Raw genomic sequence first — 14268 nt, forward strand, 5'->3', positions numbered from 1 at the left:
GACATACTCATAAAGGTTTTCATCCTGGTACTGTTTGTTTGTTTGTTTGTTTGTTTGTTTGTTTATTGGGAGGGTTCCATTGGGAGGAGGTTACATTGGAAATGCAAATAAAAGACAGAGACATTGGAACATATTTTCTTCGTTTATTCAGCTCTATTGAAATTTCATTGACAAATAAAATTATGGAAGTTTAAGCATACAACTTGGTGATTTCACATATTTATATGTTGTGAAATAATCATCACAATAGATTAGTGAATACATCCATCACTTCACATAGTTACCATTTCTTTTTGTTGGAAGAACATTTACTATGTACTCTGTCAGCAACATTCAAATATACAACACAATATAGTTAAGTATAATGACCACGTTGTACATTAAGTTCCCAGAACTTATTCTTCTTATAACAGACAGTTTTTAGGCTTCCACTAGCACCTTCTCATTTCCCCAAACACTAGCCACTGGCAAACATCAACCTACTCTCTGTTTCTATGGTTCAGATTTTTATATCTCACATATAAATGAGATCATAAAGTATTTGTCTTTCTCTGTCTGATACTTTTACTTAGCATAATGCCCCCAGGGTGCATCCATCTTTGAGCAAAGGAAAGCATGTCTTCCTTTTGAATTGGTGAAGTCCACTGTATAGATGTCATCATTATTAATTCATCTGTCAATGGATGCTGGGCTGTTTCCATGTCTTGGCTATTGTGAATCATGCTGCAGTGGATGTGAGAGTACAGATATCTGACATGCTGACAAATACGTGGGAATTAAACCATGCACTCGTGAATGACTGATGTGTGAAAGAAAAAAAATCAAAAAGCAAATTTAAAATCTTAAATCAAATGAAAATGTTAACATAGCATATCACAACTTATGGGATGTTACAAAAGCAGTTCTCAGAGGGAAGTTTATAGTAATAAGTGCCTACGTTAAGAAAAAAACGACCTTAAGAAAATAACCTAACTTTATCTTTGAAAGACCCAGGAAAAGAAGCACCAACTAAGTCCAAAGCAGCAGAGGAAAAGAAATAACAGATATCAGAGCAGACATAGATGATATATAGACCAGAAAACCAGTAGAAAAGATTAATAAAATGAGGAGCCAATTTTTTGAAAAGCTAGGCAAAATTGACAAGCCTTTACTTTGACCAAAAAGGGGGGGGGGAGGGCAGGGAGAAGACCCAAATAAATAAAATCAATAGCAAATGGTGATGCTTTACAACCAAAACCACAGAAATAGAAAGAATCATGGGAGACCACTATCAACTATCTCACAGCAACAAATTGGGCAACCTACAAGAAATAGATAAATCCCTAGAAATGTACAATGTAACAACAGAATCAGGAATAAATAGTAAATGTGAAGAGACCAATAAGTAGGGATATTAAATTGGTAATCAAAAATCTTCCAGCAAAAAAAAAAGCCCAGAATCAGAGAGCATCACAGGTGAGTTCTACTAATCATATAAAGAAAAATTAATGATAAGTCTTCTCAAACTCTTCCAGAAACTTAGAAAGGAAGACACATTTTCAAACTCATTTCCCAAGGCTGGCATTACCCTATACCAAAGGTAGAAAAGGTCAGTACAAAAAAAGAAAAATATAGACCAGTATCCCTGCTGAACACACACACAAAATTTTTCAAAAATATCAGGAAACTGAATCAAACAACACATTAAAGGAAGTACACACCATGATCAAGTGGGAATTATCCCTGGCATATGAGGATGGTTCAGCACAAGCAAATCAATAAAGGTGATACGCCACATTAATAGAATGAAATATAACGATCATATCATCTCAATACACGCAAAAAGCTTTTGACAAAATACAACATCCTTTCACGATTATAAAAAAAAAAATCTTCAACAAACTGGGTATAGGGGGAACATACCTCAACATGAAAGAAAAAGGCTGTATATGACAAACCCACAATAACACTGTACTCAATCATGGAAAGGTTAGAAAACTTCTCTTCCGAGATCATCAGCAACACAACGGTGTCCACCTAGCTAAAGCATTCAGGCAAGATTAAAAAAAAATGCATCCTGATGTTTTCCTTAGAAAAGTGTCTATTCATGTCTTCTGCTCATTTCTTCATTGGATTCTAAATCAGAAAGAAAGAAGTAAAATTCTCTTGATTTATAGATGATATGAACTGAATATAGAAAACCCTTTAGATTCAACCCTTAAGAACACACTCACCATGATGAGCACCAAGTAACATGTAGAATTGTTGAATCACTATGTTGTACTGAACTACATTGTTCTGTGTGTTGATTTTCTGCCCTGCACCAATACAACTTTATTGAATTGAAAATTACACATGTGGTACACCTTTTGCAGACATGGCCCCAAATACCACTTATCCCTGTATCCATGTACTTTGCAATGTGACTGGGAAGCTCCTCCCATTTCTCCACCTTTGAATCTGGGTTAAATTTAGTATTTTATTTGCCTTGGCTAATACTATCTGGTAAAAATGACAACGTGCCTCAAGGGTCTTTGGCGTGTTTCTGCTGCTCTCTTGGAACCCTGCCTCTGCCATTGAAACAAGTCCAAGCAAGCCTACTGTAGGAGGAGAAATCATGTGGAGCAGAGCCCAGTTGCTCTAAAGATGGTCAACCTAGCCTAGCCTATCTAGGAACCAGCAAGTTCCCAGATGTGAGAATGCATCCAGGATTAACAGAGCACTTCCAGCAGACCCACAGCTGACCACAACCTCATGAGGAGACCAACAGAGAGGGGAAGACTTCCCAAACATAGATTCCCATGTGATCGTTGGAGATAGAATGTGTTATGCTAACCGAAATGAGTCGATCAGAGAGAGAAATATCATATGAGTTCACTGATAACGTGGAATGTAACAATCCAAATAGATGAACATATGGGGGGAGAAAAGAGTGGGGAAAAAAAGCCACAAGATGCTTTTAATGATAGAGAAGAAAGTGTAGGTTGATGGAGGGAGGTAGGTGGGTGATGGGCTAGATGGGTGATGGGCACTAAGGAGTACACTTGTTGTGATGAGCACTGGGTGTTGTGTGTAAGTGATGAATCACTAAATTCTTCTTCTAAAACCAATAGCACACTACATATTAACTAATTAAAATATAAATTTTAAAAATTTAGAAAGCATTATCTTAAATCATTTACCTTTGGCAAGGCTTGTTACGCACCAATAGCTTACTGATACAATAACCAATATGAAAAAATCTGAGACAATTAAGAATAATCTACTGCTTTTTATTTTTGGCATTTGTTCTGATATTTGAAGACGGCATTATAATGACCTGGTTATTCACATTTATTTCAGATCAATGTACTAAAAAGTGACTACCATTCAGGTTCTCTTCTAGGTAACTGGTAGAGATTGGAAAGACCTATATGTTTTTTGTGTGGATAATTTGTGGGACTCTTGGTCACAAGACTCCATACCCAGAGCATCACTGGGCAGGAATTCAAGCTCCTGTCCACGTCATCCTCTGATCATGAGGATTGAAGAGAGTTTAGAGCATAAAAAAGGTAAAGAAATTAATCCCAGAGAGAATACACATATGGTTCACTCACTCACACTGTAATTTTTATGACAGCATTTTTAAAGATGAGATATTAAGTTTAGGACAATGGAGGAAACAATACTTGTAGGCAACACTGGAAATTTTCAAGTAGAAACAACAAAATCATTCAATTAAATAATATAAAATCTGCCACTCTTCACTCCAATTAATAAAACCCTTTAAACATGGACACCAAATATCTCACACCTCAATAAGTAGATATACATCATCAAAAACATATTTTCTGCAATAAAATACGGCATGATTGAAAATTTTATGTCATCATTTTTTCAGGTCTTCTCGGATAGTAAGCCCATATTAGTCACTTGGTTTATGCAAATTTGTCTTTCTGTACTTTACACTTGGAGCAGAGCACGTTTTTCATAAGGAATTTTTGCCTTACTATTCTGTGCCAGGGATACTGTGGATGCTGAGCTGATAAGAGAGAGAACAGGATCCTAATGAGGATCCTAAAACCCCATGACTAACTACAAAACAAACTAATATGTTAAAGTCTACATTATCAGGAAAAGCATGCAAGGTAGTCATGTAGACAGGAATATGCAGTCACAGAATTTCCTCTACAGTAAAATTATATAAATGGCCTCAGTTGCCAAATATAGTTTATTCCACAAAACTGGTACAGTTCATCACTATGTGAGGCAAACGGGAATCTCCAAACTGTTTCTGATTCAAGGTTGGACTAACTTTGGAAAGCAAGAAAACAAAAAAAAGGAAAAACTGTTGGGTACCAGAAGGAGCATAAAGTTAAACAAAGGGACTTATTTAAACTTAATAAAGCAGTCGAACTTTGGAAAAATTGAAATTCCAGGATATGAATAGAGGGATTAAGTTCTTCCATGATCCGATTAAAGGATCACAATCTCTGGCTGTTAAACTTTGAGCCAGCAATCACAGGTACTTCTGGGAAAATGGCCCTTTTATGGCTTCCCTCTGAAAAATACATTTAGAGCCTCCTTTCTGTCTCTGTTCCTCAGGCTGTAGATGAAGGGGTTCAGCATGGGCGTGACCACTGTGTACATCACTTAGGATATTGCACTTGACTGGGAGCTCTGGGTAGCAGCAGAGCTGAGGTACACTCCCAGGCCCATACAATAAAATAAGGAGACAACCGAGAGGTGAGATGTACAGGTGGAAAATGCCTTATACCTGCCCAGAGCTGATGAGATCCCACGTATGGAGGAAACTATCTTAGAATAAGAGTACAGGACCCCAGCCAGGGGAGCACCACCCAACAGCACAGCTGCAAGATATATCACCGTGTCATTAAGAAAGGTGTCAGAGCAGGCAAGTTGGATCATCTGATTGAGCTCACAGAAAAAGTGGGGGATTTGCATGCCTGTCCAGAAGGACAGCTGCAACACCATTAAGGTTTCTAACAAGGAATGCAGGATGTTCATGATCCAGGACACCAGACCCAGCAGTCCACAGAGCCAGGGGTTCATGGTGACTGGGTAGTGTAGCGGGTGACAGATGACCACAAAGCTGTCATAAGTCGTCAGTCAGGAGGAAGTTGTCTAAACCTACAAAGAGTATGAAAAAGTACATCTGCATGACACAGCTTTCATAAGTTATGACTTTTACGACTTTTCTGTGTTTGTACATTCCCATCTGGGGGACCGTGGTGAAGGCGACATAGATGTTTATGAAGGACAGGTGGTCAAGGAAGAAGTACATGGGCGTGTGGAGGTGGGAGTCAGACTTTACAGCCAGGATGATGAGCAAATTCCCAAGTATGGTGACCAGGTACATGGACAGGAACAGCCCAAAGAGGAAGGGTTGCAATTCTGGTTCCTCCAAAGATCCCAGAAGAAGAAATTTTGAACTTCGTGTATCATTGCCTAGTTCCATGTAGTCGATGTGACTATCAAAATAAGAGGGAAAAAGCATGACACGATCATGCATTGCTAATCTGGCAGATACATCATTGTTTATATTTTGCAGTCAGGAAATTAATTTTTACATTTGTAAATGGGGCATGTTAAAAACACTAAAATCTAGGAATAGAAGGAAACTATCTCAACATAAAGCCCTGTATGAAAACCCCACAGCAAACACGTGCTCAAGGGTGATACAGTGAGCATTTTCCTGTATGATCAGAAGCAAGGAAAGGATGCCCACTTTCACAACTTCTACTCAACACTGGAAGTTCTAGCCAGAGCAATTAAAGAAAGAAAAGGTATCCAAAATGGTTAGAAAGAAATAAAGGTATGCGTGTAGATGATGTGATCTTGTATGTAGAAAATCCTGAAGATAACACCAAAAAACTAGTACCTCCAATAAATTAATTCAGCCAAGAAACTGGGTACACAGCCAACCCTCAAAAAATCAATTGCATATTTACATACAAAGAAGGAATGATCTGAAAAGGAAATAAAACGATTCCCTTTATGTGACACCCCAAAGAAGAAGACTATCGCCTCACTCCAGTCAGAATGGCTAGTATAACGAGACAAGACACAAATGTTGGTGAGGATGTGGAGAAGAGGGAACACTCATCCACGTTGGTGGGAATGCTAACTGGTGCGGCCACTGTGGAAAACAGTATGGAGGCTCCTCAAAGCAATTACATGATCAGGTAATTCTGTTGCTGGATATTTCCCCAAAGACAACAAAAACACTAATTCAAAAATGTATACGCACCCCATGTTTATTACACCATTGTTTACAGTAGCCACTCTTTGGAAGCGTCCAGTGACAGATGAATGTGTAAAGTAGCTTGGCAAATATATTTATATATTTACATACAAAAAATTGAATATTACTCCTCCGTAAAAAGGAATGAGACCTTGCCATTTGCAACAACATGGATGGAGAGTATAGGGTGCTATACTGAGTGAAATAACGTAGCAGGATTCTCGTGCAGAGAGTCATAACTCCGAGGCGTTTCTTTCCAGGAGGCAACTCGATTCCGGCCGGCACTGCTCAGTTGGGTTTGTACCCAAAGAACTGAGCCCCCAACGTCCCGTGGCATAGTTTTTTTTTAATATATTTTTATTTCTTTGTCTTCTGTATATGGTAACATACAAAAACATGTAGTCTGATCAAGTAGTCTCAGTTCACAAGGTCATGAGGGATATTGTCACATAGGCACATGGCCAGGCTATCTTGTTTTTTTCCTTTTCTCTCTTTTTCTTCTCTCCTTAGGGAGGGGACCCTACCACATCCCCACCTTTGATGCTCAGACCCCCCCCCCCTATTTTGGGACAAAGAGCATCATCTTGGTTTAGAGGTTAATATTTTTATAACAGTATTACACGAGTGGCCGTCCTTTCTAAATCATGGCCTCAATGAGACTGGAGGCAGACCGTACAACCAGGGGAGCTAAGCATCCAGGGATAAGCATCTGTACAACCAGGGGTAAGATTAAGCATTCTCCCAAAATTAGGAGGATAATTCCCATGAGGGTTTTGAATACACTGAGTTGAAAAACATCCTCCAAATAACTCCCCGGGGTCCCAACTTTTCCGGGGTCTGGACAGGGACATTAGCAACGTTTTTATTTGATCTGTGATCTCCTCTACGACTTTTCCCTCATCTATCTGTAGGCAGCAGTTGCTAAGGTTAAATCTTCCACAGACATCTCTCTCAGAAGCAAGCAGGTAATCTGAGGCCACGCGATTCTGATCATGGCATTGCACATTTTGGTTTGCTGCTTGCCTAGTAAGTTAAGAGCTCTGGCAGCTTCACTGGTTATAATTTTTATAACTGCTTGTAGTCTGATTATGCACTTTAGCATGTAGATGGGAGCACGATGGCCCCAGGACCCGTCCTCTGTCCAGGTGGCCGGGCCATAATATTGGATTATACGCTCAGGAGGCCATTCATCATCTTTTTAGTTGCCAATTTGTAAAGCATACCGCTTTCTTTGAATCTCCCTGTCCCCATACACTCGGACTCCCAAATGTTTCCTTCTGGCAAGTAGGAGCAGGAAGAAAGATGGACGAAGAGTTCCCACCATGTATGACCCTGACCAGACTGAGGGAAGTACTATATAGGCTGTCCTTCCACATATCCAGGCTAGTCCACCTGGGACCCGCCATTTGACGGCTATATTGACCTTGTCTCCAGGCCTCTTGGAGATGAGAGAAGTTAGACAAGGGGTGGGGATCTGGCTCAAGGTGATCTGGGGTCCCCTACCATTGGGTTTTCCGGGCAGTTGAGTTATAAACCCTTTGGCTTACACATGTTAAATTTTTAACAGAGACGAAAATGAACTTTTTCCCCAACAGGCAAGAAAATTTTTCCCAATAATTGAGCTTCTGAGAAGCCAAACCCTGGTAGTAGGACTGGGGTATTTTGTTGTACTATAAGGTTTGTGGGGATCTAATTTTCTAGTCTCTCATGGCCATTGTTTCCCCGTGTTGGTACCAACGAAGTATCCAATCCACAAAGGGAGGGTGAGTGTTCACAGAAACCTCTCACCACGTTTCTGGCTGGCCGGGGTGGCCTCGGCCAATCCCATGGCAAAGAGTAGAGCAAGAATCATGATAATAGTGAGAAACAAGGCATGACAGTGCATCACAGCAAGAAAACATACAGAAAATAACGACGGTCTTTTGTTTCTCCAGACTGCCGATTCCTCAAGCTTCTGCCATGTGTAGGTCAGTCAGCTTCTGGAGTGACTAAAGCAGGGCTGCAGTCTTCTGGAGACTCTGGAGTCCAGAATCTTCTGTATGGTCAGTTTGCACAGCGTTGATGGGTCACGAATGCACTCCCAGTTTTGAGATGCCGGCTTCACTCTGCTGTAGTGAATCCAGGGACCCACGTTGGCCACCTTTACTGCGGGAGGGGTGGACAAAATGACAGTGAACGGGCCCCTCCCGAAGGGTTTTAGCGGTTGGACATTTCACTCCTTTATCCATATTGCATCTCCTGGTTTAAAGGGATGAGCGTCTGTGGTCAGATTCAGATAATCGCTCCCTGACCCAGGGGTGTAAGGTGGTTAGGGTAGAGCCAAGGGCTCGCATCTGTTGTCTCAGGGCTAGTTGGTCTATCTCATTTAGATCCCTCCCCCTATGCCCTTGATAATGGGGGCAGGGCGCCCATAAAGGATTTCATAAGGGGAGAACCCCATGCGCTTCTTCAGCCTCCCACCTGCAGCTGCCGTCTGCCTCCCTGAAGGTCCCTTCTCTCTCCCTGCCTAATGTTAACCCTTTCCCTATTTATTTCTCCGCTGGAACAGGGCCTGGAACCGCTGTTAGGGAACAGGGACAACGACTGTTCTGGCTTCTTCAGGCTGATAAGGGACGGTGTGGGGGTACAGCAGTTGGAGTCTACCCAAGGGGTCGGTCGAGTGGCCCATAGTATGGTTCTTCAGGAAGGCTGGCAGGCATTAGCAGACACGAGAAAAACACAAAGTAAAAATTATACCGACCAACAAGATGGCAACTTAAGATCACGTCTACGGTGTCCAAACCTGTCAAACAACCTTTGTAAACAACACATGTCAGGGAATCTCTCATGACCCAGGTGATGGAGAAGCAGGAGCGGTAAGTAATCAACGGTGGCTCTATTTCCAAGAGTTGGGCCTTAACTTAATTTAAAAACAATTTTTAAAGCATCTAATGCTTGTGAGGTGTTATTTAGAGTTTTTCTGAGTGTAAACAGACAGTCTGCTTTATTTTGAGATGTAAAACTTTTCCAAGAGCCAAGAGTGCTACCAGAGAAAGAGTCAAGGCAGCCATTGACCATTATTAATTTGTAAATATTTAGGTAAGCCAAACCTGGGCATTATTTGATAAAGCAGAAGTTTTATTACTTTTTGTGCCTTTTCTGTCTCATAGGGAAAGCCTTTGCCCAATTAGTAAAAGTATTAACTCATACCAACAGATGTTGGAATTTTTTTTTGACCTTGGCATATGAGTGAAACCTAATCGTCAGTCTTTCCTGGACAGTCTCCAGTTTCTTGATTGCCTGGGATAACAAGTTTGTGGTTGACAGGAGTGTTTCTAAGACATACTTCACAGGCTGATCTTGCTTGCAGAACCGTCCTTGACAAATTTTGGGGAGGAGACATCATTTGGGTAAACATCCTTTGGGCCATTTGAGATGTTTTGTCCCTCCCTAAATGAAAGGCCCGATGCTGTGTTTTAATGCTCTCTTAGCTCTGAGAGCTTCGTAAGAGTCATTGTCCTGCTCTGTTTGTAACCATTCCAACAGCTGGAGACAGTGTCTAGGAGTTAGACCCCAGTTTATTATTTTTGGGGGGACAGTAGGTCGGCCTGAGTCTCCTTTAATAATTGATATAGCAGGCAAACTATTTTCCTGAACCCTGGTATCTACAGCCTACAATATCCAGTCATTTTCAAAAACTCACATAATTGTTTACCTGTCCTGGAGTTGGTAGCACCATAGTCTCTAATTTACTTTTAATGTCCCCTTCTAGCAAGGGAGTAAGGCTCTCTGGCATTATCAGGAAAGAATGAGAAAAAATTACATATTTTCATATATATCCCAAGGGTTAAGAGAAAATTTTAGTTAGAAGTTTCTCGAAGATACCTCTAATCGTCCTGCTGCATTTGGATAGTTGGCCTGGAGTGGAAAGGAGGACAGAAAAGGTCGCTCTGGTGTCGAGAAGGAAATCAACCAGTTTTCCTTCCCTTCTATATTTAGAGTTACTCAAGGTTCTGGGTTTCTGATAGACAGTTGGGTTAGGGGGGCCACCGTGAAGAGCCCCAGGCCCCAGTTAATCCCTTCCAGGGACATTGTTGTCTGAGCCTTCACAGACAGAGGTCCCCCAGGGCATTCAGATCTCCAGTGATTGGCTCCACATAAGGGGCATGGCTTTTGGGGTTTTCATTTTGGTTGTCCCCTCTGAGGACATTCTCATTTTAGTGCTCTCAGCGGCCATATAAATGGCACTTGGTGCCAGGACCTCGGGAAGCCCGATCTCACATAGTACCTAAGGCCACAACTAAGGCCTCAGAGTTTTTTAAGCCTCCTTTTCTGTTTTTTTTTTTTTTTAATTTTTTTTTTTTATTCTCTTGATCTTGGTTATGATATACCCAATTGGCAGCTCGTAACAGCTCCTCCAGGGTCCCTTCAAAGCCAACAGCCAATTTTTGTATTTTCTCTGAATACGTAGGGCTGAGTGAGTGACAAATTTGTCCTTTAAATCATCTCAGCCTTAGGGTGTCAGGGGAGATAGCCATATATTTAATGAGAGCCTCCCTCAACCTTTCCAGGAAGGCCCTCCAGCTCTCATTTTTTGTTTGTAAAATAGTGGCTAATTTAGCATAATTTAAGGGCCAAATCTTAGATTTCCTTAGTTGTTGTTTTTTTTTTTTTTTATAAAGCATCTGTCTCACTAAGAGTCTGGTTTAACAAAAGCATTATGTCTTTCCAGGTCAAGTCAAAAACATACGTAATATTCTGAAAAGGCTTTATATACTTATTCAATCAGAAAATGTACCTAGATCTCCTTTTATCTGTCTTAAACCTTGTAATGTAAAGGTTTTTTCTTCTGGCATTCTAGCTTCTTGTAAGGGAAACATGCCCTTTACGGGGAGGGCCTGGATAAGGTGGGTAGCAGGGAACAGGATTGCATTTTTTTTATATGTAGATTGAGGACCCAAGGAGGAGGAGGAGGAGGAGGAGGAGGAGGAAGAGGGAGAGTTCCCTTTTTCCTTCTCTAGGTCTGTTTTTGGTACAGGTGAGGGGCCCTTAATTGTGTCCCCTCCTGATTGCTGGGCTCTAGAAAGGGTTGCCATTAAATGACGATTCACCTTACGTTGCTTACATATATCTTGATTTTTTCCTTAAGGCCCAGGAACAATGAACATAGGGGAATTCTCCCCATTTCCCTTCACATTTGCAAAACATGTCCTCTTGTAGGATAATATTGTCAAATGTTGTTTTGGCATCTATTGAGAGGATCGCGTGGTTCTTATCCTTTCTTTTATTAAGGTGATGCATTACACTGATTGATTTGTGGATATTGAACCAGCCCTGCCTCCCGGGATAAATCCCACTTGATACTGATGAATAATTCTTTTAATGTGTTGTTGGATTTGGTTTGTTAGTATTTTATCGGGAATTTTTGTATCCATGTTCATCAGGGAGATTGGTATGTAAATCTCCTTTTTAGTGGGTTCTTTGTCTGGTTTTGGAACGAAGGTAATGGCTGGCCTCATAGAATGAGTTTGGAAGTTTTCCTTCCGTTTCTATTTTTTGGAACAGCTTCAAAAGAATAGGTGTTAACCCTTTTTTAATGTTTGGTAGAATTCCCCTGGATAGCCATCTGGGGGGAGGAAAACTCTAAGAGACTCTTAAATACTGAGAACAAACTGAAGGTCAATGGGGGGGTGGGGTGAGGGGAAAGTGGGTGATGGGCATTGAGGAGGGCACCTGTTGGGATGAGCACTGGGTGTTGTATGGAAACCAATTTGACAATAAATTATAAAAAAAAAAAATATGATCATAGGGGAAGGGAAGGAAAAATAACATAAAAATAGGGAAGAAGGCAAACCATAAGAGACTCTTAAAGACAGAACAAACTGAAAGTTGCTGGAGGGGAGATGGATGGGGGGTGGGTTAGATGGGTGATATGTATCAAGGAGGGCACTTTTGGGGATGAGCACTGGGTGTTATATGTAAGTGATGAATCACTGGGTTCTACTCCTGAAACCAAGACTACACTGCATGTTAACTAGCTTGAATTAAATACATTTAAAAACAAAAATTGAGGTCGCCCCTTGCAATGAAAACTTTTGCCTTTATTTCTGCATCCTTTTATCTTATGTTTATTCAAGCATCCATTCTTTTCTCTATCCTCTCTTTCTCTCAAGTCTTCTTTCAACTTAAAAGATAAAATCATAAATCATATGTGGGTGTACACATCTGATTGAGCTTACTTGAAAAAAAAGTATATGCACACAAACACATAAGACACAAACACTACACTTCAATGTTTTCTTTGGAGTAAAAAATTAACTTCCATGCATATCATTCTCGCCTTACAAGATTCATAGGAAGTTATGTTTAGCTGTATACTTTAATACAGATTATTGAGCGTCATTATATGCTAATAATTTAATTAATAGGGAAAATCTCTATGGTGCAGGGCTATGGGTACGATTGAGAGCACAGAAGCTGACTCTCCATTACAGGTTTGGGAGATAGCTTCTAACAAGGAAGGAAAACAAGTGTTAAGGCAGTGGAATTAAATTCAAAGAATACACATGATTGGGAACGCAAGCTGGTGCAGCCACTCTGGAAAACAGTCTGGAGGCTCCTCAAAAAACCAAATAGAACTACCCTACAACCCAGCAATTGCACTACTAGGCATTTATCCAAGGGATACAGGTGTGCTGTTTCAAAGGGGCACATGAACCCCCAGGTTTATAGCAACACTATCAACAACAGCCAAAGTATGGGAAGAGCCCAGATGTCCATTGATGGATAAATGGATAAAGAAGATGCAGTATATATATACAATGGAGTATTACTTGGCAATCAAAAAGAACAAAATCTTGCCATTTGCAACTACGTGGACGGAACTGGAGGGTATTATGCTAAGTGAAATTAGTCAGAGAAAGACAAAAATCATATGACTTCACTCATATGAGGACTTTAAGAGACAAAACAGATGAACATAAGGGAAGGGAAACAAAAATAATATAAAAACAGGGAGGGGGACTAAACAGAAGAGACTCATAAATGTGGAGAACAATCTGAGGGTTAATGGAGGAGTCACGGGAGGGGGGATGGACTAAATGGGTAAGGGGCACTAAGGAATCTACTCCTGAAATCATTGTTGCACTATATGCTAACTAATTTGGATGTAAATTTAAAAAAATAAAAAATTAAATTTAAAAAAAGAATACACATGATAATTTCACTTAATTTATAAATAGAAGAATAACTTACATATAAAAATGTAGTAAATTTATACACACAACGGAATACTACATGGCAATGAGAAAGAATGAAATATGGTCTTTTGTAGCAACATGGATGGAACTGAAGAGTGTTATGCTAAGTGAAATAAGTCCTACAGAGAAAGACAGATACCATATGTTTTCACTCTTATGTGGATCCTGAGAAACTTAACAGAAGACTATGGAGGAGGGGAAGGGGGAAAAAGTTAGAGCAGGAGGGAGGCAAACCATAAGAGACTCTTAAAAACTGAGAATAAACTGAGGGTTGATGGGGGGTAGGAGGGAGGGTGGGTGGGGGTGGGCATTGAGGAGGGCACCTTTTGGGATGAGCACTGGGTGTTGTATGGAAACCAATGTGACAATAAATTTCACATTTAAAAAAATAAAAATAAGGGGTGCCTGGGTGGCTCGGTCGGTTAAGCATCCGACTTTAGCTCAGGTCATGATCTCACAGACCGTGAGTTCGAGCCCCAGGTCAGACTCTGGGCTGATGGCTCAGAGTCTGGAGCCTGCTTCCGGTTCTGTGTCTCCCTCTCTGTCTGCCTCTCCCCCGTTCATGCTCTGTCTCTCTGTCTCAAACATAAAAACGTAAAAAAAAAAAAAAAAAAATTTAAAAATAAAAAAATAAAATTAAATAAAATTAAAATAAAAATTTAGTAATAAGATTATAAATTGGTTGAAGACAGAGGAGCACTACAACCACACACAGCATCATGGATGAGCCTTAGAAACACAACAGAGAGATTTACACCCGACTCTAGACTTATAAGGAGCCCAGCAGAGTTCAGAAATGCTTCCAAG

At 40.5% G+C, this 14268-nt stretch overlaps 1 pseudogene; it reads right to left on the reverse strand.

Moving 5' to 3' along the window:
* Positions 1–129: 129 nt before the first annotated feature.
* LOC123382457 lies at positions 130–11551 on the reverse strand (annotated as a pseudogene).
* Positions 11552–14268: the final 2717 nt, after the last annotated feature.

The sequence above is a fragment of the Felis catus genome, chromosome A2, assembly GCF_018350175.1.
Source record: "Felis catus isolate Fca126 chromosome A2, F.catus_Fca126_mat1.0, whole genome shotgun sequence".
Classification (NCBI taxonomy): Eukaryota; Metazoa; Chordata; class Mammalia; order Carnivora; family Felidae; genus Felis; species Felis catus.